This window comes from Mesoplodon densirostris, chromosome 1 (assembly GCF_025265405.1).
Source record: "Mesoplodon densirostris isolate mMesDen1 chromosome 1, mMesDen1 primary haplotype, whole genome shotgun sequence".
NCBI classification, from domain to species: domain Eukaryota; kingdom Metazoa; phylum Chordata; class Mammalia; order Artiodactyla; family Ziphiidae; genus Mesoplodon; species Mesoplodon densirostris.
The window spans coordinates 105720024-105747591 of record NC_082661.1 but is presented as its reverse complement, the minus strand read 5'-3'; the positions used below and the strand labels follow the sequence as shown (position 1 = coordinate 105747591).

Below are 27568 nucleotides of genomic sequence, written 5' to 3'. Positions count from 1 at the left end.
CCGGAAAAGCGGTGGCCAGAGGCGGTAACCCCTCCCGCCCAGGACCCGCCCCACCACTCTCGCCCGCTCTCAGCCAATAGCAGCACGCGTTGCTGGGAGGTGCAGCAAGGGCTGGGCCTATGGGGTGGTGCGTTGTTGGGTTGCGGCGCCACAGGCCGCACCCAGCTCGGGCTTCTGGGGCTGTGCGGAGGGCTGAGGGGGCGGGAGGCCGGGCAGGCCGGTGGGGGCTGCCGGCAGGGTATTGCGCGGCGGACAGGGGGCGGAGCCGGAGCGGACGGGCGGCGGCCGCGCTCAGACCTGGTAGCCTGCGAGCTGCCCGCGATTCGACCCTGAGGTGAGGCCCGTGTGCAGGACGGCGGCAGGCCCGGGGCTCCAGTCCGGGCGGCGGGGCCTGTGGCGGCGGCGCGGAGGGTGGAGGCGGCCCCGGGGGGCCGTCCTGGGCGGGCGGGGGTGGGGTCCCCGCCGTTCGGCCGTCGGCCTTGACTGGCGCAGAGGGGCCGACGCCCTGCAGACCCTTCGTCGCACGGGCTGGTCTGTGGGAGCGCCTGGGCAGCTAGTCTGTGGACTGGGTGGTGGGCTTCGGGCGCCCGTGTGGGAAAGGAGGATCCGGGCCGGACGTTGGGTCAGCGCGTTGCTCGCGGCCGCCGGGTCCGTGGCCCGCAGGGCTGACGGCTCCAGGGTTCGAGCACTGACGCAGACAGACGCGGGCATCCGGATTCTGCCTGTCTGCTCTCGTTTTTTTGAAAAAACGACAGCTTCTGCCCATAGAGAAAAGCCACATCTGCCTACGGATGGTAATAGGGTTGTCCTGCAACTTTATTAGAGAAGGAGCTGTTGGTCATCTCGCCCTCTCCTTCCTTTTCGTTTCTTTTGGTGGGGCGGGGGGCGGGGTCAGAGGGTCTCTGCCTTTAGCAATTACTTTTATTTTTGCTCTTGTAATTCATGGCTCAAGATATTTTACAGGTCTTTGTGTTCACTTCAAGCAGTCTTACCTTAAAGTAAGTATTTTGGTTAACCTGCACCGGCTGGTGTTGTGACCATATGATTTTATACCTAAATGACATAAAGCAATTTGTCCTATCCCCAAGAACCAAAAACATAGCTGAGAGCGGTGTGCAGTGCTGATAAGTTGTTACAGAAAGGTTTTTTTGTGGGTGAAAAATTGGTTAAATCTTAATGGGGATAGGAAGTAGGCTGCTGTCCTCTTTGCTGAACACATAAGTAGAAGCCCCCAGTGAAAACGAGTCGGAGTCGGTGAGCTGGGATTCAGCAGGCACCGAGGGTGAATTGTATGAGGGTGGGATTGTAATAACTGCAGTCTTTAGTTAATGGGCAAGTGCCAGCCCACGTGTAAATTACTTTTTAAAATCCAGAATCTTAGTATTCTGACTGGGTTAAACTAGAATAGTAAAGTTTTTTTTTTTTTTTTGCATCTTTATTGGAGTATAATTACTTTACAATGGTGTTTTAGTTTCTGCTGTATAACAAAGTGAATCAGCTATATGTATACATATATCACCATATCTCCTCCCTCTTTGTGTCTCCCTCCAACCCTCCCTATCCCACCCCTCTAGGTGGTCACAAAGCACCGAGCTGATCTCCTTGTGCTATGCGGCTGCTTCCCACTAGCTGTCTTACATTTGGGAGTGTATATATGTACGTGCCACTCTCTCACTTTGTCCCAGCTAACCGTTCCCCCTCCTTGTGTCCTCAAGTCCATTCCCTAGTAGGTCTGCGTCTTCCCGTCTTGCCCTTAGGTTCTTCATGACCATTCTTTTTTTGTTTTGTTTTGTTTAGATTCCATATATATGTATCAGCATACAGTATTTGTTTTTCTCTTTCTGACTTACTTCACTCTGTATGACAGACTCTGGGTCCATCCACCTCACTACAAATAACTCAATTTCGTTTCTTTTTATGGCTGAGTAATAGTCCATAGTAAAGTTGTTTTTTAAGGAAGTGGATGGTTTTGGCAGTCCCAACTGCTTTTCAGAGTTTTGACGTGGGTTACAGCAGGACAAATGGTACGATTTGTTTTACTGCTTGTGTGGTTTTAGTTACAGAGGCTCACTGAATGACAGGAATCTAAATTCTGCCCCGTCTCCAAAAGGTGGGATAGTTTCCTTTCTAAAATATAATTTATACAGCTCACCGTTTCTCCTTTAACTCTTTGATGCTATCCGATATTGGTAAGGTTTTGTTTGGTATTCAGTTTTTTGTTATTTATTTTACTATAAAAACTGTTTCTTTAGATCGGTTATTGGTTTTTAGTTAGTTCTTTCAAGGAGTCCTTGTATTGAATCAGAAAATACTGAAATGCTTTAAAAGATACTTTTAAAAAATTAAAAATAATCAAATATCCAGCCAGTGTTAAAATTCTATTGATCGTCATAATTGTTAACAGTTTGACAATTAATATAAAAAAGACATTTTTATTATGTGAAACTTAGAGTTTAACTGGACTTGTTTATTTATTTATTTTGAATTTTTGAATTTTTGAGTTTTATTGTATTTATTTTTTTATACAGCAGGTTCTTACTAGTTATCTATTTTATACATATTAGTGTATACATGTCAATCCCAATCTCCCAATTCATCACACCAGCCCCACCACTTTCCCCCTTGGTGTCCATATGTTTGTTCTCTACTTCTGTGTCTCTATTTCTGCCCTGAAAACCGGTTCATCTGTACTATTTTTCTAGGTTCCATATATATGCATTAATATATGATTTTTCTTTTTCTGACTTACTTCACTCTGTATGACTGTCTCTGGATCCATCCATATCTCTACAAATGACCCAGTTTTGTTCCTTTTTATGGCTGAGTATGTGGACTTGTTTATTTATTTTTACATGTTTAATTCTTCCCACACATGTAGAGAGACTAGTATAGTAAACGTCTCTTTACCCTCATCCAGCTTCAGCAGTTATTAACTCATGGCCAGTTTTGCTTTATCTGTACCCCCAAACCCAAATGTCATATCATTTTAGCCGTTAAGTATTTCTGTATGTATATCTATGTACATTGTTTTTTTGCGGTACGCGGGCCTCTCACCGCTGTGGCCTCTCCTGTTGCGGAGCACAGGCTCCGGACGCGCAGGCTCAGCGGCCATGGCTCACGGGCCCAGCCGCGCCGCGGCATGTGGGATCTTCCCGGACCGGGGCACGAACCCATGTCCCCTGCATCGGCAGGTGGACTCTCAACCACTGCACCTCCAGGGAAGCCCATGACTGCTTTTTAATGAACAGTCAACACAAATATCTTGTCTGATAATGGCGTTTTCTTCTTTTTTATAAATTTATTTATTTTTGGCTGCATTGGGTCTTTGATGCTGCATGTGGGCTTTCTCTAGTCGCAGCAGGCAGGGGCTACTCTTCGTAGCAGTGCGCGGACTTCGCATTGCGATGGCTTGTCCTGTGGCGGAGTGCAGGCTCTGGGTGCATGGGCTTCAGTAGTTGTGGCTTCTGGGCTCAGTAGTTGTGGCTCGCAGGCTCAGTAGTTGCGGTTCACGGGCTTTAGAGCACAGGTTCAGTAGTTGTGGTGCACGGGCTTAGTTGCTCTGTGGCATGTGGGATCTTCCCAGACGAGGGTTTGAACCCGTGTACCCTGCATTGGCAGGCGGATTCTTAACCACTGTGCCACCAGGGAAGCCCTAATTTTTTAAGAGCTTATTTGTGGGAAATAATGTTCATGGCAAATTATTAAAGGCCCATCTGTTCCTTTAAAGCAGGAGTTGACAGACTTTCTGTAAAGGGCCAGATAATAAATATTTTAGGCTTTGAGGGCTGTATGATCTCTGTTGCAACTACTCAGCTTTGCTGTTGTTGCATGAAAGCAGCCATAGATGATATGTAAGTGAATGAGCACGACTGTCCCATAAAACCTTATTTATGGTTGCTGAAATTTGAATTGATTTTCATGTCTATCATATATTTATGTTTCATACAATTTTTTTTAGCCTTTAAAAATCAAAGCTTGTGATCCTTATAAAAACAGTGGGCTGGATTTGGCATCAGGCGGGGCATGATTTGCTGATTTCTGCCTGGAGTTTAAATTTTATCATTAGATCAAATTAGACATCTGCCTCCTGGACGTAGTTGTTTTGTCTGCCAGTGGACTTTCTTTTGTTGCATCCTGCTTTGGTCTACAGTAAGGAACTATGTAGGAGAAATACTGTCCTGAGATGCCACATGGTATTGGTTGCAGGGCTATGATTGGGGGCTTTGTCCATTATGATAAATGAAGTAAAGACTTCATTCTTCAAGAAATTGCTTTACTCTTCTTTGAGTAGAATTTTCAACTTCATTATTCTAGTTCTATGCCAGAATGAATTTTTATGTTTCATGTTTGTCCTTTAGTTTAATATATTTCAGCTGTGGTTCCATAGTAAGAGCTACTTGGAGTTAGAAACACCTGGTTACACCTAGTTGTATAACTTTCTTTGCCAAATTAATATTTTTTAATTTAATTTTAATTTTATTTTGGAGTATAGTTGATTTACAATATTGTGTTAGTATCAGGTGTACAGCAAAGTGATTCAGTTATACATATACATATATCCTTTTTTTTCAGATTCTTTTCCCATATAGGTTATTACAGAATATTGAGTAGAGTTCCTTGTGCCATACAGTAGGTCCTTGTTGATTATCTATTTTATATATGGTAGTGTGTATATGTTAATTCCGAACTCCTAATTTATCCTTCCCCCAACCTTTCCCTTTTGGTAACCCTGAGTTTGTTTTCAAAGTCTGTGAGTCTGTTTCTGTTTTGTAAATAAGTTCATTTGTATCATCTTTCTAGATTCCACATATAAGTGATATCATATATTTGTCTTTGTCTGACTTGCTTCACTTAGTATGATAATCTCTAGGTCCATCCATATTGCTGTAAATTTTGCCAAATTAATCTTAAGCTAGCATTAAACGTGGCCCAGAGGAAGAACCCAAGAAATGGCAAAGCCCCTTTCCTACCCTTACCTCCATCACTTCCTCCAGCTCTTATCCTTGGGCACATCACTTCCCCCACCTCTTATCCTTGGGCACATCACTTCCCTTTTTCTGAACTTCAGTTTCCCCATTTGTGCAGTGATGATAATACCTTCCTTAACTACTTCAAAGAATTTGTATGATGATTAAATGAAAAAGTACTTTGTAAGTGATAGGTGCTGCTCAAGTGTGTGATTTATTATCACATATTTAGAATATACTTGGGGGCAAAAAGGAGAGAGGAACCATTGCTAATGGTACAGTAACTTCTCTTAAATTCACCCCCAACAATTATTTATCTCATGCCTTTTGGGTGTGAAACATTGTACTGAAAAAGCAGATGCTATACATATTGTAGCTCATCTTGCCAAATGAGATGATACTGTTTGAGAAAATGTAATGCTTGTAATTCAGAGGTGCCGTTGCCACAGAAGCTTACCACACAAAATTATAGATTTGAGCCAAAGGTCTGGAAACTCAAAACCTTGGGGTAAAATCTTTTAGTTTTACTCTAAAGATGTTGCTTCAGTGTCTTTTTAAAAATAAATTTATTTATTTTTTGGCTGCGTTGGGGTCTTCGTTGCTGTGCGTGGGCTTTCTCTAGTTGCGGCGAGCGGGGGGCTACTCTTCACTGCAGTGCATGGGCGTTTCATTGTGGTGGCTTCTCTTGCTGAGGAGCACGGGCTCTAGGCACGTGGGCTTCAGTAGTTGTGGCACATGAGCTCAGTAGTTGTGGCTGCGGGCTCTAGAGAACAGGCTCAGTAGTTTTGGCGCACGGGCTTAGTTGCTCCGCGGCATGTAGGATCTTCGCGGACCAGGGCTCGAACCCATGTCCCCTGCATTGGCAGATGGATTCTTAACCACTGCACCATCAGGGAAGCCCTTTACTGTCTTCTTGCTTACATCACCTCCTACAAGCAGTCTGCTGTCATCCTTATCTTTGTTCTTCTACATAACGTGTTTTTCTTTGGCTGCTTTTAAGATTTTCCCTATCACTGGTTTTGAGCAATTTTATAGTATTTTGATGTGCTTTTGTATTCAGTAGTTTTTTTCATGTTTCTTGTGCTTGGGGTTCATAGAGCTGCTTTCTTGGATCTGTAGGTTTATAGTGTTTGTCAAACTTGAGAAAATTTTGACCATTATTTTTTCACGTTTCCTTCTCCATGTTGCCTTTGAGGACTCCAGTCCCATTCATGTTAGACCATTTAAAGTTGCCCCACAGCTCATGGATGTTCTGTTCATTTATTTGTCTTTTCCCTTTATGTTTTGTTTTGGTTGTTTTTTGTTGCTCTGTCTTCATATTCACTACTCTGTCTTCTACAATGTTTAATCTATCATTGATCTTGTTCAGTGTAATTTTTCATCTTACATGGTGTAGCTTTCATCTTTAGAAGTTCAGTTTGTATCATATTTATATATTTCATTTCTCTACTTGAGATTTTGAACATATGTAATACAGTTGTACTAACTGTTTTAGTGACCTTGTCCACTAACTTTAACTTCTCTTTCAGTTCTGGGTTGGTTTGATTGATTTATCTCTTCAATATGGGTCATATTTTCCTGCTTCTTTGCTTGTTGGGTAATTTTTTATTGGATTCCAGATGTCGTAAATTTTACATTGTTCGGTTCTGAATCATTATTTCTTCCTATAAACGTTCTTAAGCTTTGTTCTGTTATGTTAGCAGTAGGACTTTAAAATTTTTCCTGCGTTGGAGATGGTGAATGGCAACATTTTCTTTTTCTTTTTACATATATTAAATTCCTAGCTTCCTTGAGAATATAAAGTCAGTGAAACAACAACAACAGCACTTTACCTTGAATCATATATATCATTTTGTTTTTTATTTTCCCCCATGCTTTGGCAAGTTATTTTGGCAAGTAGAGGGATGTCTTTTTTTGAATTTCCTATCGTCTAGGGTTTTAAAAATTGAATCTAAGATTTGGTTAAGTAGCAGACAGATTAAACATGCTAATACTTGCTTAGTTTGTTCAGTGCTTGCTGGCTAACACATGACTCCTTAAAATATTTAGGTTATCTTAATATAGCATAATATTAAATTTTAACAAAACTGTTTAATAGTTAATGCTTGTTCTGACCTTCTGCATGCAGGAAACTTGAGTTGGAAGGAATGAAGGGAAGCAAGTTTAACTCAGTTTTGCCCTTTGAGCTTTATTTATTCCAGAAATACCTTTTTAAACAAGTGTTATGACTAATGTATAATCTTGTCTTTGATATCTGTTAGCTTCAAAGTGTTGAGCATATTTTGACATGATTTTGTATGAATTTAAGCTACATAGGAAAAGAATAGCATTTTTAAATACAGTAGGACTGGCGTGTGGAGGACACTTTTTTTTAAATTAATTAACTTGTTTTTGTTTTTGGTTGTATTGGGTCTTCGTTGCTGCTCATGGGCTTTCTCTAGTTGAGGCAAGCGGGAGCTACTCTTCGTTGCAGTGCGCGGGCTTCTCATTGTCGTGGCTTCTCTCGTTGCAGAGCATGGGCTGTAGGGCGCGGGCTCAGTAGTTGTGGCGCACGGGCTTAGTTGCTCCGTGCAATGTGGGATCTTCCTCGGCCAGGGATTGAACCCGTGTCCCCTGCATTGGCAGGCGGATTCTTAACCACTGCGCCACCAGGTAAGTCCACTCAACTTTTAACTGAACAGTGTCTTGAGAACCTAGTCTGCCAGAATAAAATGACAGTAATTTTTAAAATGTTATTTTGCAAGCATATTTTCCATTCTGTAGCTTTCATTAACTTGCAGTCCCATCTCTTCACCTATAGTTATTGAGCACCTACTATACGCTGGGTACTATTCTGGACACTGAGCAGAGCAGGGAATGAGACACATTTTCCTTTCTTGGGAACTTATATTCTAGAAAGAGAGGTTAGGTAATAAAGAAATACTGTAATGTCAGATAGTAACAGCTGCTGTGAAGACCATGGAACTGGTTAAGGGAACAGGATAAGGGAATGGAGAATGGTGGCAGCAAGGATCTGTTTCAGATTGGGGAGGGAGGTAGGCTTGTCTCAGGAGGTGATGTTTGATCAGAGATCGAATCTGTGTGCATTTGGGGGAAAGCATCTGGGCAGTGGAGACCCGTCTCACTGTACATGGTTTCTTGTTGCCTGTTGGTGGGGGCAGGCCATGTAGGCTAGACATCTGGAAAAGAAAACCCTCGTGGGCTGTGAACTAGATGGGGAAGCAGAGCAGGTGCTGTTTGCCAGTTTCCCTATACTTGTGTAATGCCTGGCACTGGGTAGTGTAGATATGAAATTGATTTTTTTGGTGGAGCCCATCTAATAATGACAAAATTATTATTATTATTGGTAGTGTCATAATTAAATAATCATTAAGTTTAATAATAGCCACAGTTAATTTTTATTGAGCACTCCATGGGAAGTATCGTTGTCCCATTTTGCAGACGAGGGAGCTGTGAGACAGGTTAAGTATTATAACTTGCCCAAGAGCACACAGACAGAGTGGTGGTGTGTACATATACCTCCTTTAAAAAATAAATTGTTACGCATAATGATATTGATTTTGCTCCTCCTTAATACATCTTGGCGAATACTTAGTAGCAGCACACATAAATCTATTTCGTTCTCTTTAATAGTCTCAGGTATTTCTTCTTAACAGTACAATTTATTTAATCACTGCTGTATTGACAGGTATTAGTTTCCAGATTTTTACTGTTGTAAACTTTTTCAGTTAATATTCTTTGTCTTTGGGCACTGTGAAGTATATCTGTAGATATAGTCTCAGAAGTGAAATTGCCTGGTTCAAGGATATTTGTACTTTTAGTTTCCATAGCTGTTTCCAAATTACCCTCCTAAGGAGTTATGCCAGTTTATATTCCCACCAACTACATGTATTCCCCACATAAGAAAGTGTTGACGTGTAACATAGAGGTAATCACAGTACCTATTTTACACAGTTATTGTGAGGATTAAATGAATTAAATGCATAAAAGCTACCTAGTAAGTGGCTGTTATATATTATTAATGTAATTATTAACCATGTTTCTGAACCTTATTACCAAAAATATTATAAGCCTAGGAACTGTTTCAGGAGGTTGGAAAAGGGGGTTTATACAACTGACCGTATATGCTCCCCAAATACTGTCCCCCTTTCAGAACAGCTTAGCTCTGCGTCGAGGCCTTGGGAGCTGTGGGGGCCTGGGAGCTTCAGGCTGATGTGGGAATCGAGCCCGCAGGCACATGCGGACAGGACTGGGGTGCCCTCAGAAGCAGCGCACAGTGGGTGTTGACTCCACGTGTGCCTCCGCAGCACCCTGCAGCAGCAACCTTCAGTGTTTCCATGGGGAGGAGGAGGCCAGCGCTGGGAGGCACCTGTACCGTGTCTCAAACACTTTGTTCTCCCCTTCTCTTCATCTGATAAGGCTTAGTTTAAATTTGCCTTGTGCACTAACTTACGGAGAATAATTCTGGGAGCTCCTCAGCAAAGCAGACGTTTTTTCTCACCCGCATGCTGTTGCTTGAAATGTCTTATGGAGGAGACAAAGCAGTGTGGTGGTAAGGAATGAGCAGGTCTTCAGCCAGAAGGTGCGAGTTTATTGCAGGTTCACTGAGGGGGTTACCCAGCAGTGGGTGGCAAAGTCACTTAACTGCTCCCAGCTTCAGTTCTCTCTCACAAAATGAAGCAGTTATAAGATGCAAAGGAGAGAATGTTGTGAAAACGTTTTGAAAATGCAAATGCTGGAGAACGTATATGTTCACACAAAAATTGGTATGTGAATGTCTGTAGCAGTATTACTCTTAATAGCTGAAAAGTGGAAACAAACCGGTTAAAAAGAATGAAATACTGATACGTGCTGCAAATGGATGAACTTGGAAAAGGTTTTGCTAAATGAAAGAAGCCAGAGAAAAAGGTGGTAGGGGAGGGGAGGAATAGGCATGGGGACTGACTGCTAATGTGTGTGTGGTTTCTTTTTGGGTGTTGAAAAATGTTATAAAATTAGATCGTGATGATGGTTGCACATCTCTCTGAATATACTAAAACCCACTGAACTGTACACTTTAAGTCAGTGAATTTTATGATATGTGAATATATATCAGTAAAGCTGTAAAAATGCGAATGCTGCATTAGGCATTTTATTCTCACTGAAGTAAGTTAGTTGTCAACTGTTGGTATAATGCTGGTATTAGGGATATAGTGTCTGGATGCAATTTGCCACTCAAACTGTGTAGCCCTGGATCAAGCTGGTGAAATTCTCTGAACTCATTTTTTTCTTCGGTTGAAACAGAAGTAGTAAGAGTAACAGTCTTGTCTACCTAGAAGTGTTGTGAGGCCACAGTGAGAGAACTTTTGAATGCATATGGTACATAGGTATGCTGTCAGTGTGCATTTCCTTTCCTTTCTTCCTTTTCCAGTGTATAGATCAGGGAGAAGCAGATGTTAAGTGGGAAAGGCACAGAAAGGCAATAAAGAGTCCTGTTTACTAGCTACTCCCACTCTTTTTTTTTTTTTTTTAATAAAGCTGTGTGCAGAGATATTTTTGTTTTGTTACAGCTGTATGTATTTGCGGCTTAGCAAGAACTTTGTGGTTAAGCCGTGCTTTTCAAGATTAGAGAATGTTTTAGTTAATAGGCCAACCTTGTTCCCAGGTGATACCATTAATCAGGTTATTATTGTATAGAGCTTCAGGCAAGAAGGGAGGGTAGAAATGATTCTTGAGTCTCATAGAATGAACTCCCTTTAAGACTGAGTGTCTGCTTCAGTAGGAGAGCTGTGAAGGTAGTCTGTCCATCTTTAGGGGAACTAGATGACCCCTCCATCCAGATACTCTCTATCTCAGTTTATTCTGAGAATCGTCCTCAGGAACTGAAGCACAACGTACATTGACAGTGTAACCACTGGGGATGTCTCTGACCTAGGATGTCTGGAATATTGAATGTGCTCTGTTTTCTGCATAGGGTGTTTGATTAATTGTTTTGGAAAGCAGGGAATTTCTTCAGGGAAACATTTCTTTTCCAGCTTTTCATCAAGGGATAATAGTATGAATTTTCTTTGTCTCTAGTTTGTAAATGACAGTGGTCACATTTAGGAGATTTATTAATTCACTGAACTTTAAAAAAGGCCTTTAGTGTGCCAGGCATTGCACTGGGCGTTGGGAATCAAACATAATAAGAACACAGGTCCCACTTCATGGGCTCTTGGCTCTTCAGGTCAGACAGAGAGGAAGCCCATGAGGGTGAGTACACAGGAACTCCTGCTAGGGCCTTCTCTGTAGGGACATGAGGTAGATCTCTGTTAGAGGTGTCCAGATCACTGAGATGTTTCATATCACTCACTCACAGTTATTTTTACCATTTCTATTTTATAAAAATCAAGCTAGCAGTTTTAAAGTATGTTTTACTTTTTCTTGGTGGATAGTTTTCAGTTTGATTGCTTTGTGATGCACAAGGGTGAAGTAGAATCCTCATGAAAATAGTGCAGATTTTGCTGACTACAACTATGGAAGGTTGCCAGTACCTTTTTCATAAAATGAGTTACTTGTATGTTATTTCAGCTCTTGACCCCAGATTTTATTATGCTGTGGAAACAGCCATGACATCATCTTTTTTTTTTTTTTTAAGGCACAAAGGAAAAATCCATTTTTTGGTATGTTGCCTTTCTTTTATTTTTTAATATTTATTTTTTGGCTGCATTGGGTCTTAGTCATGGCACAGGGGATCTTTCATTGCAGCGTGTGGGCTCTCTTGTTGTGGCACGCGAGCTCAGTAGTTGTGGCCCATGGGCTTAGTTGCCCCGCAGCATGTGGGATCTTAGTTCCCCTACCAGAGATTGAACTGGCGTCCCCTGCATTGCAAGAGGGATTCTTTTTTTTTTTTTTGCGGTATGCGGGCCTCTCACTGTTGTGGCCTCTCCCGTTGCAGAGCACAGGCTCTGGACGTGCAGGCTCAGCGGCCATGGCTCACGGGCCCAGCCGCTCTGTGGCATGGGGGATCTTCCCGGACTGGGGCACAAACCCGTGTCCCCTGCATCGGCAGGCGGACTGTCAACCACTGCGCCACCAGGGAAGCCCTGTTTGCTAATTTTTTGACTGCTTTGCCTGTTTTAATAATTGAGTGATGTTTTGGTGTTAATCTACCCATTATGGGTTAATCTATCCATTATGATGGTAGACTTGTCAATTTTTCTCTGAGTTTTTATAGTTTTTGCTTCATATGTGTTGACACCATTTTAATAGGCATATATATGTATCTTCCTGTTGAATTGGAATATTTTATCGTTATTTAGGATAACACTTCCATTCTAGAGTAATGCTTTTATTTTCCATGGTCTTTATTGTCTCACATTAATATAGATACTCCAGATTTTTTTTGGTTGTTGTTTGCTTGGTATACCTATTTTCATCCATTTACTTTCAAACTTTCTATGTTCTGTTCTTACGTTTTATGGAGATGTTAGCTTTTTTGTGGCTGCTATAACAAATTACCACAAACTTGGTGCCTTAAAACAAGAGAAATTATTCTCGCACAGTTCTGGAGGCCAGAAGTCCAAAATCAGTATCACTGAGCCAAAATCTGTGTTGGAGGGGACATACTTCCTCTAGCTCTTCTAGAGGAGAGAATTTGTTCCTTGACTCCTATGGCTGCCAGTATTCTTTGGCTATAGCTGCATCACTTCAATCTCTGTGTCCCTGATCAAATTGTCCTCTTTTATGTTTGTGTAGCCAAATCTCCCTCTGCCTCCTTTTTGTAAGGATACTGGTGATTGCATTTAGGGTGCACCCAGATAATCCAGGATAATCTCACCATTCCCAATACCTTAATCACATTTCCACAATCTTTGCAATGTAAAGTAACATTTACAGGTTCCAGGGATTAGGACTGATTTCTTTGATGACCATCCTTCAGCCTCCTACAATGGGTATTATATCTGGCTTTTAACTGGCATAATACATTTACATTTATTGTGATTCTGATAAATGTGTACTTCTGTCATCTTACAATTTGTCTTCTATTTGTAATTTTTTTCCCTGCACTCTTGCCTTTTTGAATAACCAAGTTGTTTTGTTTGTTTTTCATTATGTACTTCCTTCGTTTGGTTTGGAAATTACATACTCTATTACGTTCTTTTAGTGGTTGCCCTTGAAGTTTTACCATGCATATTTAACAAAGTGAAATTAATTTCATATTCCACTACAAGAGAAAACAAAGATGTTAAAATACTTTAATTCCAGTTAAACTCAATGATCAAGTTACATGCTACTCAGATCCGGTATTTTAGTCTAGCCTTTTTTTTTTTAGCCTCATAAATTGAATAGCGTCATCACTATATTTTTCAAAAACATTTTTAGATTTACTTTCCCGTTTAGCAATTTCTTTACTCACGATGCTCATTGCATTTCTCATTTTTTTCCTGGGATCATTTTTTCTTCTTTAAAAGCTCCTTTACTATAGGTCTGTAGGAGATACCTCTGTTTTTGTTTATCTGGAATGACCTTATTTCACACACATTCTCGAAAGATAGCCTTGCTTGGTATAGAAATCTAGATTGACAGTTATTTCCCTTTCAGTAGTTTCTCTACTTTTGTTGTTTCTGTTACAGGTTTGCCAATAGTCTAATTGTGATTCCTTCATAGGTGACGTCTTTTTTTCCTCTGCTTTTATTTTTTTTATTTTTTTTAACATCTTTATTGGAGTATAATTTCTTTACAATGGTGTGTTAGTTTCTGCTTTATAACAAAGTGAATCAGTTATACATATGTTCCCATATCTCTTCCTTCTTGCGTCTCCCACCCTCCCTATCCCACCTCTCTAGGTGGTCACAAACCAACTAGCTAATCTCCCTGTGCTATGCGGCTACTTCCCACTAGCTATCTGTTTTACGTTTGGTAGTGTATATATGTCCATGCCACTCTTCCTCTGCTTTTAGAAAAAATTGTTTTGCCTTAGCTATGCTGCAGATTCATTACAGTATTTATGAGGTATGGATCGCTATTTATTTTGCTTGTTATTTGTGGATTTGTGTCTTTCAGTTATGTAAAATTGTCAGCCATTCTCTCTGGATACTGACTCTTTTCTATTCTTTATTATCTCTGCTTATAACTCAGTAAATATGTAGTAGATTTTCTTATTCTGTCCTTCATATCTTTTCTGTCATAATTTGCATCTCCTTGTCTCTCTGTGCTGGTTTCTGGATAATGTTTTTCAAATCTGTCTTTTAATTCACTGATTCCTGTATGTAAACAGGGATCTCTCTCAAAGCTGTTATTAATTCATTAGTTGATTAAACTTTTTTTTTCAAATTATTCCATTTCTAAAAGTTCTCTGTGGTTTCCTTTTCAGCTCTGCCCATTTTTGGTAGTCTCTGTGGCTTGTCGTATTTATGATTAATTTTTTTAAACATTTCATACATAGTTATTCTGTGTTCTGTGTTATAATTCTAGTATTTGAAGTCTTTGAGGGCTTGGACCTATAATTTATTTTTTTCAATGCCTGTCACTCATGGAGATTGTTTTTGGGTTTACTGAATTTTTGACTTGGATGTCTATTTGGTTGATCTTAATCTGTGGAAAAACCTGGGGAGTCAACACTGAGGATGTTTTTTCCTGAGAAGATTGTATTTACTTCTACTGTGAGCCAGGGTTATTCAGCCTGCGACCATTTCCATCCCCTTACGGAGTTCAGCTCATCAGCTCCTCCTTTTTTGCCTCTACCAATGCAGATTTTTGTTGTTTGATCTCTGGTAATGTCACTTTCTGTGAGTGATTCCAATTCAGAGTTCTAGTTTTAGTCTCAAGGTTTTGGCTGTTGTTGTTGTTGTAGTTGTTGTTTAGCCCTTGGAGGTTTTATGTATTTCCTACTTGCAAATAACATTGGAAAATAACATTATGGAAAATCTTATTTGAGTGGTAGGGTCTCATATTTCTTACTTGAGATCTCCAAGTGGTATTTATTAGTAATGGAAATAGTGGTTGTGTATTGGTTTAAAACTTAAGAAAAGCATGTTTAGTATGAGGTGATTCTAAAATGCACAGTTAGAGTTCAGTGGAGTGAGTGAGGTTGATGTTCTTGGTACAGGAAGGAGCTGGCTACAGGTTGGCCAGCATATGAGACTTGACTAAAGTCATTTGCTCAGTTTTGTCATCTGTAAAATGATCAGGTGGCTTCTCAAGCTCTTCCTGGGGCTAAAAATGTATACTTCCAAGGTTTCTTCTTACTGCTTTTTATTTCTATTATATTAATTTAAAAAGCATTATTTAAGATCTGAGTTCAGAGCATTGTGTTAGGAATTTTGGAAGGAAAAGCATTGTAATAACTGCTGCCTCAGTAAGCTTGCAGTCTAGGAATTGTGTTAAAAACTGACAATAAAGAGCAGTGATATAGTCTGTAAGAGGGAACTCTAAAAAGTGGTGTGGCTGTGTGTTCCCTGTGCACGTATCGAGGAAGACAGTTAATTAGTGCCCGTCATAGAATGTTCTTCCAGTGTTCTTTTGAAAGAGCTTCAGTTAGTCTTTAATGATGCTGCTGCTGCTTAATAATAATGACTGCCATTTATTCTATTGTTTACTGTGTGCCAAGCACTGTATGAAACTTTTGACATAAATTAACTCATTTAGTCTTTTTTTAAACTTTATTTATTTACTAAAAATATTTATTTGGCTGCGCCGTGTCTTCGGTGCAGCACACAGGATCTTTGTTGCGGCATGTAGGCTCTTAGTTGTGGCATGTGGGATCTAGTTCCCCGACCAGGGCTCGAACCCAGGCCCCCTGCATTGGGAGTGTGGAGTCTTAACCCCTGGACCACCAGGGAAGTCCCACCTCATTTAGTCTTAAACCAAGGAAGTAGCTAATAATACCATTCCCATTAACAGATGAAGAAACTGAAGCATAGAGAAAGGTGAAATGTGCCTAAGGTTACGTAGCTAGTAAATGGTAAACTGGGATCAGAACCCAGGTAGCTTGGCTTTAGGGTCTAAACTCTAGATATGAATTGAGCACATTTATTAATCAGTTAGCATTGAGAAGCTAATGGAATTTTGATGAAGACCCAAGCCAGATTCTTTCTGTACCAGTGTTATCTCACATATTTTGGAAATATAAACAGGATAGGGTGCATTAAAGTTCACTTAAATTTGTTCAGTTGAACAGATGGTTGGTTGACTTATCTTTAGTTGCCTCACCCAGAGTTGTTTTCAAAACCACACCCAAGTCTCTTTCAGTAAGTTACAGTACAGTATTGGTTTAGGGATTGAGTTAGAGTGAGAAACTTCACTTATTAATTTGTGCTCCATGTGTTGATAGAACACGATAGTTTTAATAAAATGTTACTTTTAATTAAAATGATGTTTTTTAACTTTTAGTTGGTTAAACTTAATGTTCTTAAAGTTTTTGAAATGAACTTTTTTTAGCATGTTACTTTTACATCCTCATCAGATAATAGATAATTAAAATATTTCCTGTTTATAGGGTACCCACTATGTGCCAGACATTGTGCTGGATATTTTAAATCAGATTTTTTTTTTTTTTTTTTTTTTTTTTTTTTTTTTGCGGTATGCGGGCCTCTCACTGTTGTGGCCTCCCCCGTTGCGGAGCACAGGCTCCGGACGCTCAGGCTCAGCGGCCATGGCCCACGGGCCCAGCCGCTCCGCGGCATATGGGATCCTCCCAGACCGGGGCACGAACCCATATCCCCTGCATCGGCAGGCGGACTCTCAACCACTTGCGCCACCAGGGAGGCCCTGTGCTGGATATTTTATACTTATTATTTCTGATTGCCCCAACAACCTTGGAACATGACTTGAATATATTTTATTACAAATGAGGAAACTGAGGTGGAAAAGGTTATAGGATAGATGACGAGGCAGTAGTGGGGTGCTGCTGGTGCACAGTTGGAAGGTTCATCAGTGGGGCCTGGTGGGGGGTGAAGAAACACACCTCTAGGTTTCCAGGGAGAAGGAATTATTGGCAATGAGATAACTGGAAGACATTCATCAAAATAAATTCCAGATGGATTCAGGAGAAATGTTTAAAATTATAGAGACTGTAGAGAAAAAGCAAAGTAAAATGTTTTTCAGAGATAATGCCTAAAACTTTCTTGGAACATTTTATTAGACATGTGCCTAGGAAGCAATGATAACTTTCTCTTTAAAAGGAGAAGAATTCAAAGGAAAAGGTCTGCAGACCTAAATATGTAAAATGTTAAAATATTTGCTAATTGAAAAATAAAATTATAGAAGGTAATATAGTCTGGGAATGTCAAATATGATAAAAGGTCAGTGTAGGTATATTATTTTTTTCACATTTGTAGGAATAAATAGATCAAGATTTCAATAGATAGATAGGTAGAGAAATTAATAGACCCTATTGGAAATTTCAGATGTAAATAAACATATAAAAAACATTCATTCTTACCTACTAATCAGAGAAATGCCAAATAAAGCAGCTACTTCCGATCCATCAAAGAAGGGAAATTTTTCTGATACCTCTGCTTCCTTTTCAGAGTATGTGAGCCAAAAAGGAAGTGAAACTTTATATTTAATCCTAACCCATTTGGAGGGTTTCTTATTTATTTATTTATTTAGTTAGTTAGTTGCACTGGGTGTTAGTTGTGGTATGCAAACTCTTAGTTACAGCATGCATGTGGGATCGAACCAGGGATCGAACCCGGGCCCCCTGCATTGGGAGTGTGGAGTCTTATCCACTGCGCCACCAGGGAAGTCCCTGGAGGGTTTCTTATACTGTAAACTTGCCTTTCCAATGTTCCACTGTTTCGTTTAGCAACTGCTATTTGAGCTCCCACTCTAGGCAAGGTCCTGCAACTAGGATTTTCTAAAAGGGTCACATTTTGGGGGATATTTATTTTATTCATGCTATTGCAGTTATTTGAGAGTGCTTTGCATTTTTATTGGCTTGTTAAGATATGCTGTAGTTTTTCAGAAATGTTCTGAACTGTTGTGTGGAAATCATTTTGAAGTATGTCATGATTTTGGCACCAGAGGAGAATTGCCTCCCCTAAGTAAATGAAGCATTATTATTCATTTGAGGCTTGGGTTTGAACACTTGACTAGATGGACCATTTCTTTCCTGTATTAACCCCAGAAGGTCAGGCTGCAAGGCCAAAGCGCCAAGATTTTCCTAGACACACAGTGTACTATACTTGGGAAAGAATGAATTATTTGTTCATTTCAAAACTGGATCAAGTTCTGGTTAGACGTGATAGTATTGCTTAGCTAAGTATGAATTCAAGGTAAAAACATTCTCATCTTAGGCTAATGTTGTTAGTCCCTCCTGATGTGTTTAACTAGATTGCAGAGTGACTTTTTTCTTCCTTATCAAATCTGCGTAGAATTTTCTGTACTCACATGTGGCTGGTCAACCTGTGCTTCCTACTTGCTCAGCTGGGTCTCTGCAGTCTTTGTGGGCCTCACTCTAGTACTGTTAAGTCTAGAATTCTCCTTTTCTTACTTTCTGACCTTTGGGAGTTATACTTGCTTGAGTCTCCAAAACCAGTCAGCTAGACACAGATACAGCTTTAGCTTTGTGTACCAACTTTGGGAATTGACGTAATTCTTGGAAACATAATACCCAGGTAACTCAAAACACAAAACCCAGTTTGATATACAGATTGTTGGTGTGCAGTCTGGAACCTCCTTGTGAGTGGTAGACTGGGATTTGGAGTCTGTTCAGTAGCTGCTTGTACCCCCAGAGTCTCTTCAGTCGTACGTCAGTTGTGATTGAAGGAGGCAAAGGCAAAGGCTTTTCTTAGTCAGATGCCTCTGGAATCCAAACTTGGATTAGCATTGCCAGTCCAAGATGTGAGACCTGGATGTGTATTTGGTCCTTAGTGTGTATTTATTGAGGGCCTTCTGGGGGTTAGCCTTGTGGAAACAGTAGTGACTGAGACAGATGAGTCTGCTGCCCTCTAGGGGGTTACAGTCTATTAGGGGAGACAGACGGTGAATTTCTGAAGGCAGTACTAAAAACTAACACTTAGTGTGTGTAGTTAGTGTGTCAGACACTGGTTCTAAGCATTTTACATTCATTAACTGTTTGAGGGGGTACATTTGTTAGCCTCATTATTTCAGATGTGGAAACTGAGACCAGGGGAGTTAAGACATTTTCCCAAGCTTACAGAGCCAGTAAATGGGTGAGCTGGAATTTGAGCTCAAACATTCTGGCTCCAGAGTCTGTGCTCTGAAAGTAGGGATAAATCCTTGAAGGGAAAGAAAACCCAGGGTGATTTGAGAGAGCTGGGAGTGGGGGCTACTCTAAATAGGGGAGTAAGGGAAACTAATCTCAAAATTTGGTGTCAAAATTTGGAGGTGAAATTTGACCTGAAACTTGACCGAGTAATGCACTCAAAGTAGCTGGAATAAGTTTGTTCTGGGCAGAGAGAACGGTCTAAAGGTTCTGAGGCAGGAAGGAGCTGGGTGTTTGCAGACGGAAGGAAGGCTAGTGTATCTGGGACAGCAAGGCAGAAAGATGGCTGGAGGCCAAACTGGGAAGGTCCCTGCTGGCTGTGATCAAGATTTCAGATTTTACTCTGGGGACTACGGGAAGTCCTTGATAGGAATTAAGCAGGGGCAGGACCTGATTTGATTACTTTTTTTGTTTGTTTTTTGCGGTACGCGGGCCTCTCACTGTCGTGGCCTCTCCCGTTGCAGAGCACAGGCTCCGGACGCGCAGGCTCAGCGGCCATGGCTCACGGGCCCAGCCGCTCCGCGGCATGTGGGATCCTCCCGGACCCGGGGCACGAATCCGTGTCCCCTGCATCGGCAGGCAGACTCTCAACCACTGCGCCACCTGGGAAGCCCTGATTACATTTTTATGCAGAATGAGTTATAAGGGTTTGAGTCCAAGCAGGGAGACTAGGCTGGGGAAGATTAAGAGTTCTGTTTTGGACGTAAGGTATGAGTGGCCCTCCTTGTATCTTTGTTTGCTTATTTACCAAAATATAACTGAAATATCTCAGTGCTTAAAGAAAATGATGATAAATGGATTTAGTTTTGTCCCCCTCTCCCACTCCCAAACAGAAGCCAGTCCTCACTCCTGGCTTGGCTCTAGCTGTCCCTCTGCTGGAGTGCCTGTCACCCTCACCACCTGTGATGTCACCTCTGGGAGCCTTTCCTTCTTAATGTTGCCACTGACCCCCCCCCACCCCGCGTCTTCCCAGTCCCCTTCCATGGCACTATGTGATTTACTTATATAGCATGTTTATTGCCTGGCCCCCTCTGCTAGTATATACATTTCCTGAAGGCAGAAATCTTTGTTTTGTGCATTGAGTCTCCCAAGCATCCAGATTGAAGAACAGTGCCTGGCCTGTGTTAGCTTCATGGTAGGAGCGCAGTAGGCATTTGATGACGTTATCCTTTGGCTTCTACTTCAGTTACATTTGAAAAATTATGTGGGATCTGTCGCTTTGTCTGTGGCCCAAGTGTGGATGGAGCCTTTTAGAGTCTGAATTCTCCCCTCTACCTCAGTAGTGTCATGTTTGTTGAAATGGCGCCATTTTGATTAAGTAAAAACTAATATATGCAATTTGAGGCATGATTTTCCTTTGTCTCAATTTGTTTTTGGCCATTTTTTTTTTTTTTGGTGGTATGCGGGCCTCTCACTGTTGTGGCCTCCCCCGTTGCGGAGCACAGGCTCCGGATGCGCAGGCTCCGGACGCGCAGGCTCAGCGGCCATGGCTCACGGGCCCAGCCGCTCCGCGGCATATGGGATCCTCCCAGACCGGGGCACGAACCCGTATCCCCTGCATCGGCAGGCGGACTCTCAACCACTAGCGCCACCAGGGAGGCCCTGGCCATTTTTTTTCATATGGTTTAAGACTTTCATAATTTTCCCCTTCAAATATCATTTGGAATTTTTAAAGGCTTCAGAAGTTATTTCGATATTAACATAGGAAATTTGTATGGTGGTAGCGATAATGAGAAATAAATTATATATACTAGAAAATATTTTTTAATATATTTTTGAAACCAGTTACAGTTGTGACAGAGATCAGAAATTTTTAATTATTTGTCACCAACCATAAAAATCATGTGAGCAAGAAGCAATTTGGTGTTGTGGAATGTCCATAAGCCTGGCCAGGACACTTTGGCCCTAGCCTTGCCCAGTAATCATAGCCACCCTTTAATGTGTGTCCACTGTCTACCAGACACTCTGCTGAATGCTCTCCAAATGGCATTTCTGATTCTTAAGATATCCCTCAAGGTTGCCATGACAACACCCATTCATAGGTGAGGAGTCTGCGGTCCAGAGAGAAGTTAAACAACTTCAGAAGTTCAGGATCACAGTAGTAAGCAGCTCAGTGGACATCAGACTTGGCCTCAGCCTGACTACAGACACGCCAGGCTGCTGCTTTCTGCCCATGATGCCCTGTGTGCCCAGGGCCCTCTTCTCCCTTCTCCGAACCTCAGTTTTCCTAATTTTATTTAATTAAATTTATTTATTTATTTATTTATTTATTTTTGGCTGCACCACGCGGCATGTGGGATCCTAGTTCCCTGACCAAGGATCGAACCCCCCCGCCCCCTGCATTGGAAGTGCGGAGTCTTACCCACTGGACTGCCAGGGAGGTCCCATCAGTTTTCCTACCTTTCAAATGAAGGGGTTAGATTTAAACTACGATGGAGATGTTTACGGCACTGACTCAGAAGGGCTCTAAGGGTCCTCATGGCTGCTCTGCTGCTGGCAGCTCTTCAGTTCATCACACTTTTATCGAGCACCTCCTGTGCACCAGACAGCAGTGTAAGATGCTTAGACGACGAAGGGCAGAAAACCTGGTCTGCCTCTTGGAATTAGCAGGATGGTGTGTTCCCCTAATAGCTTCAGACTTTGAGACCAGTGTGCCAAGTGCCCTGTTCTTCAGCAGTAAACCTTGCCTGTCATACCCTCACGTGCATCAAATCCCCTTGATTCCTTATAGGATGAAGTGCTCTGTTGTGCTCAGAGGCCAGGAACTCCACTGCTTTTTGTAAGATGGAAGTGTGTAGCGGCTGCATAGTGAAGCCGGTACTGATTTAAGGAAATATTCAGCCGTAAGTGCTTCTGATACGAACAGAATCATTTTGGAGGACTGACTATGAGGGGCTCATTAACCCTATACATTCTTAACTCAACTTGAGAGTTTGGTTAACTTACTCTCTCTACCTTAGGGTAAAACAGTCTCTTAGAGCCTACATTTTCTCACCTGTAAAATCAGGATAGGGCCACTTAACAGAATATATATTAAGTACTTAACAGAATATATATTAAACTTTAAACAAATGTTCGATGTCATCATGCTGCTGGAAATACAAGGTACTGTGTACTCTGTTCATTTATACCTTCAAGGATGCTTATGATTTTATTTATGTTCTTAATGGTGTTTTATTTTTAAATTTTTCTTTTTTTATAAATTTAACTTTTAAAAAGTATATATGAACAGTAAAGACTCTCCTGGCCATCTCTGTCCTCCATTCACCCAGATCCCATTCCTTACAAGTATAAACCACCATTTTAAGTTTCCTGTACATTCTTCCTACATTTCTTTATGCAAATACAAGCAAATATGAGTATTTTTCTTTTCTTTTTTTTTTTTTTACGAACCCACGTCCCCTGCATCGGCAGGCGGACCCTCAACCACTGCGCCACCAGGGAAGCTCATGAGTATTTTTCTTATCCCTCCTTTCCCCACCAAGAGGTACTGTAAATACATCGTTCTCTGTATCTTGCTTTTTTTCACTTGATAGTATGTCCTTATTTTTGTGAAAATGAGACCATCTAAGAATTTGTGTGCTCATAATTATTTCATAGCATAAAGGGTTTTCAGTCTCCATCAGCTGACCTGATTACTTTTCAGAGAAATTTACCTTTGGCAGATTTTTACTTAGACTAATTATTGTGATTTCATTTCATTTTATTATTTATTTATTTATTTATGGCTGCATTGGGTCTTCGTTGCTGCATGCAAGCTTTTCTCTAGTGGCAAGCGGGGGATACTCTTCGTTGTGGCGCACGGGCTTCTCATTGCGGTGGTTTCTCTTGTTGCGGAGCACAGGCTCTAGGCGTGCGGGCAGTAGTTGTGGCACGCAGGCTCATTAGTTGTGGGTCGCGGGCTCTAGAGCGCGGGCTCAGTAGTTGTGGCTCGCGGGCTCTAGAGCTCAGGCTCAGTAGTTGTGGCTCGTGGGCTCTAGAGCGCAGGCTCAGTAGTTGTGGCTCGCGGGCTCTAGAGCGCAGGCTCAGTATTTGTGGCTCGCGGGCTCTAGAGCGCAGGCTCAGTAGTTGTGGCTTGTGGCCTCTAGAGCGCAGGCTCAGTAGTTGTGGTGCACGGGCTTAGTTGCTCCGCAGCATGTGGAATCTTCCTGGACCAGGGCTCGAACCTGTGTTCCCTGCATTGGCAGGCAGATTCTTAACCACTGCGCCGCCAGGGAAGTCTGTTTTTGTGGTGTTTTAATCTTCCTTACTTACATCCCTGCCAAGCTTTCCCCGCTTCCTCCTTCCCAGAAAAATAAGCAAAAATCCAACTCAAACCTTTACGTTGTAAGCACCCTCATGGAATGAAATTCAGGAAAAGTTTTGTTTCAATAAAACCGTAAATTTTGGGCTTCCCTGGTGGCGCAGTGGTTGAGAGTCCGCCTGCCGATGCAGGGGACGTGGGTTTGTGCCCCGGTCTAGGAGGATCCCACATGCCGCGGAGCGGCTGGGCCCGTGAGCCGTGGCCGCTGAGCCTGCACGTCCAGAGTCTGTGCTCCGCAACGGGAGAGGCCACAACAGTGAGAGGCCCGTGTACCGCAAAAAAACAAACAACCAAAAAAACCCCCGTAAATTTTGAAAGTCTTCATTACTTCAGCAAAAATATAGTTAAAAAAATAAAAATAGTAAAGTAATTGAAGGACAGTAACAGTATCATGAAGGTTCTAAAATAGAGAAAGTGGTTGATGCTGTCAGAGGATAAAGTTGAATTCGACTTTTTTTCCACATGTAGTTGTTCTGGGCATGGGTAACTCAATATGTGCATCAGTATAGTAACTGTAGTGGAGACCGTCCTGTGGTGTGGTGGTTATTTGTTAAATTGTGAGACACATACATAAAATTACTTCTCCCAGATTCCTCTCCTGAAATCTGAATTGTAGTTTCCTTTGTGGAATTTCTTCTTGAAAGCACTTAAGAGTATACTGACTAATATTTGCTCACATGCTATCTGAAAGTAGTGGATGTTACTTCAGATACATTTTTTTTGAATGAAAGCAGAATTTTGTGAAATTAGTAATGGAGAATGATTGTGTATTCCTTTCCACCATTCACCCACTTACCCGATGTTTATTGAGGCCTGTTAATGTGCTAATTTTGGGGAGATGGTGCTGAGTTAGACAGTAGACCCCGGTGTGCTACCTGCTCTCAGCCAGTATCCACATTTTGACTTCCTGTGTGGCAGTTGATGGATGAGCGTGGCGTTTGGAGTAGGCGGTCTTGGGTTCAGGTCCTGATTTGGCCTTTTATTTATCTTGTGGCCTCAGGAACTTGAAACTCAGAGTGAGCTCTTCCCTCTGCAGGTTGGGAACTCACAGGGTTGTTTGAGTGAGCAAGTCTGTGTGGAAGCGTGTACTCTACAGTGGCCTATGGCACCGTCCTCATAAAATTCACGCGTTGGTCACTCTTCTGATCCTTTGCATTTTCTGGTTGCATTCTCCTCAGCTGGATTTGGGGAATATTTGGTTTGGAGTTTGTGAGTCATGCAGATGATGACTATGCCTCTATCCTGTTTTATCATTTTTTCCCTAAGGTGCTTTCAGATACATTGTCTCATTTAATCATTAGGTTAGGAAAATATTTTTACTTTATAGATGAGGACTTCGTAAGTGATGACATTATACAGTGGAACAGTGGGACTAACCACTGATACGCATAGCCCAAGGGCCTGTCCACTACCCAGTACTGACCCTTGGGCTGGAGAATCCTCTCGTCAGCACAGGAAGACCATTTGGTGAGAAGCAATTAAGAGTGCAGTCTCGGGCTTCCCTGGTGGCGCAGTGGTTGAGAGTCCGCCTGCCGATGCAGGGGACATGGGTTCGTGCCCTGGTCCGGGAGGATCCCACGTGCCGCAGAGCAGCTGGGCCCATGAGCCATGGCCCCTGAGCCTGCGCGTCCGGAGCCTGTGCTCCACAACGGGAGAGGCCACTACAGTGAGAGGCCCGCGTACCGCAAAAAAATAAAAATAAAAAAATTTAAAAAAAGAGTGCAGTCTCTAAACCATAGTGTTTTTTTAAAAATAATTTTTATTGGAGTAGTTGCTTTACAATGTTGTGTTAGTTTCTGCTGTACAGCAAAGTGAATCAACTATATGTATACATCTATCCCCTCTTTTTTGGATTTCCTTCCCATTTAGGTCACCACAGAGCACTGAGTAGAGTTCCCTGTGTCTAAACCATAGTCTTAATTTCAGATTCTTGCTTCTCCACTATGGCTGTGTAATCTTAAGCAAGTAACTGGAATCTCTGTAATAATACACCAGAAGATTGGTTAAGTGCTATAGTAAAAGAAAAACAACAGCTGCTATATAACCATATAAAAACGTAATAAAATGTGGAAGATTTAGGCTGGGAATCTGTTAACAAGTCATTCATCCTAAAGGAGAGAGGAAGCAAGAGGACCCACCCATATAATTCCTCAATGAAAGGAGCATAAGAGCAGGTGGCAAGGCTAGGAAGCACTGTTTTGATTCAATTTTACCTTCTTTTTTCTTTCTTTTCTAATTTGAGCTTCCTGGACATATGATGGTGAGAGGCAGTGTGTGGCAGAGTTAAGAGCATGTGCTCTGGAGCTGGGCAGCCTGGGTTCAGATCCTAGCAACCCCACTACAGGCTCTTAACTGCATTGTGCCTCAGTTTCCTTATCTTTCGGAAAAATGAGTTAATACATGTAAAAGATGAGCTTTAGATAAGTAATTATCACTTAGTAAGCAGTGCTTATCTTAAAGGGAACTTTTGAGCAGTTTCATCTGCAAGAGAACATCTGGAGACACAGGAATAGAAATGATCCGATCAGAGTGATTAAAGGCTTTTACTGAGCTGTGAGTCCTGAGCAGGGCACACTCAGCTTGAAGCTGTGAAGAGGAGTCTTAAACATAAGGTAGGTGTTTGTCCTTTAGGGGAACTGGAGAACTAGGCTAGTAATGTTGGCAATGAGGGTTGTAACTCATGGTTGTATTCTGTTTTATTTGGGAGAGGGCTCAGTGTTGGGCTCCTTTGTCAGATTTAGAGACTCAACTTTCATTGACTGGCTGGGCACCCCTTCCACAATTGAAGGTTTCTGAGAATTTGTAATGGATTTCTGGCGGGGGCTTCCTTGTCTCTTCCACTTTCCTACCTGAGGCGCTGGACGGGGTGTGGACTGTCTCTGCAGCACTGTTCCCAGCCCTTTGCCTAGGCTTGGCCATCACTGTTAGCTCTGCCAAGCTTGTAGAAAATCTTGTCGCTCTTTCCAGCAAAGGCGCCACTTATTTTTTAAGCTTTTTTCTGGCTTTATTGAGGTATAATTGAAAAATAAAATTGTAATATGCTTAAAGTACACAACGTGATGATTTGATATGTGTATACATTGTGAAATGATTCCCACAATCCAGTTATTTAACATATCCATCACCTCACCTAGCTGCGCTTTTTTATTTTTATTTTTTTTGGTGAGACCACTTTCTGTTTAATTAAGTGTGGCCTGATGGTGCCATTTCATTCTGGGTGCAAACGTTATGGAGCCCTCCCAGAGATGTTCATTCACCAGGTGACTGCCACCTGCCCCAAGCCAACCTGGAAGCACCTGCTTAGCTCTAAAAGCATCACTTCCAGTGAAGCTTTCCATCAGTGTCCTGGGGTAGCCCGCTCCATCAGTGTCCCAGGGCTGCCATGGCTGGGCGGCTTGAACAGCAAAAGTTTATTGTCTCAGTTCTGGAGACCAGAAGTGCAAGATCAGGGTGTCAGCAGGGCTGGTTCCTTCTGAGGCTGTGAGGGAGCCTCTGTTCCAGGCCGCTCCGCTGGCTGCTGGTTTGGTGGCAATCTTTGGTGTTCCTTGGCTTGTAGATGCTTCACCTCAGCTCATCTCTATCTTCATCTTCACATGGCCTCTCCCTGTAGTCTTGTCTGTGCCCAAATGCCCCGTTTGCATGAGGACACCAGTCATATTGGGTTAGGGGCCCACCCTACTCCAGTATGATATCATCTTAACTAATTACCTCTGCAGTGACCCTACTTCCAGATAAGGTCACATTCTGAGGTGCTGGGAGTTAAGGCTTTAACATGAATTTGGGGGCGTACAGTTCAACCCATAATACCCTCTCTCTGCTTTTTCTACCTCCCCCCGGACACTTGGCCTGCTGATATGTAAGTAGATTTCTCTCTTGGCACCAAGAGTATTTGATTACATTTATTTGTCTGTGGTCTCCTACTCATTTTGTAACTTTTTATCTCTGCTGCCTTGCACATGATGTGGAAAGTAGCTCTGGTGGAGATATATTAAGTACCTGGAGTTATAGAAATAGAGGAAGATACTGCAGAGGTCACCTCTTATCTTGTTTTCCTATTGACAGTACCAAAGGCTCTCTGGAGTTGACTGTGAGGTGGCCAGGGACACC

General features: G+C 42.0%; 1 protein-coding gene across 4 annotated transcripts in view; it reads left to right on the top strand.

Moving 5' to 3' along the window:
• The first annotated feature begins 208 nt into the window (after nucleotides 1–208).
• The window catches only part of ADD1 (adducin 1), a 74633-nt gene continuing 47273 nt past the window's right edge, over nucleotides 209–27568 (top strand). For 2 of the 4 annotated variants that reach the window (XM_060106750.1, XM_060106730.1), the window contains exon 1: nucleotides 209–334. The gene's annotated coding sequence lies outside the window, so the exon portion shown is untranslated. Of the gene's footprint in view, nucleotides 335–954; nucleotides 999–27568 lie in introns of those variants that run through there. The other 2 variants (XM_060106743.1, XM_060106738.1) reach the window with 2 other exon arrangements.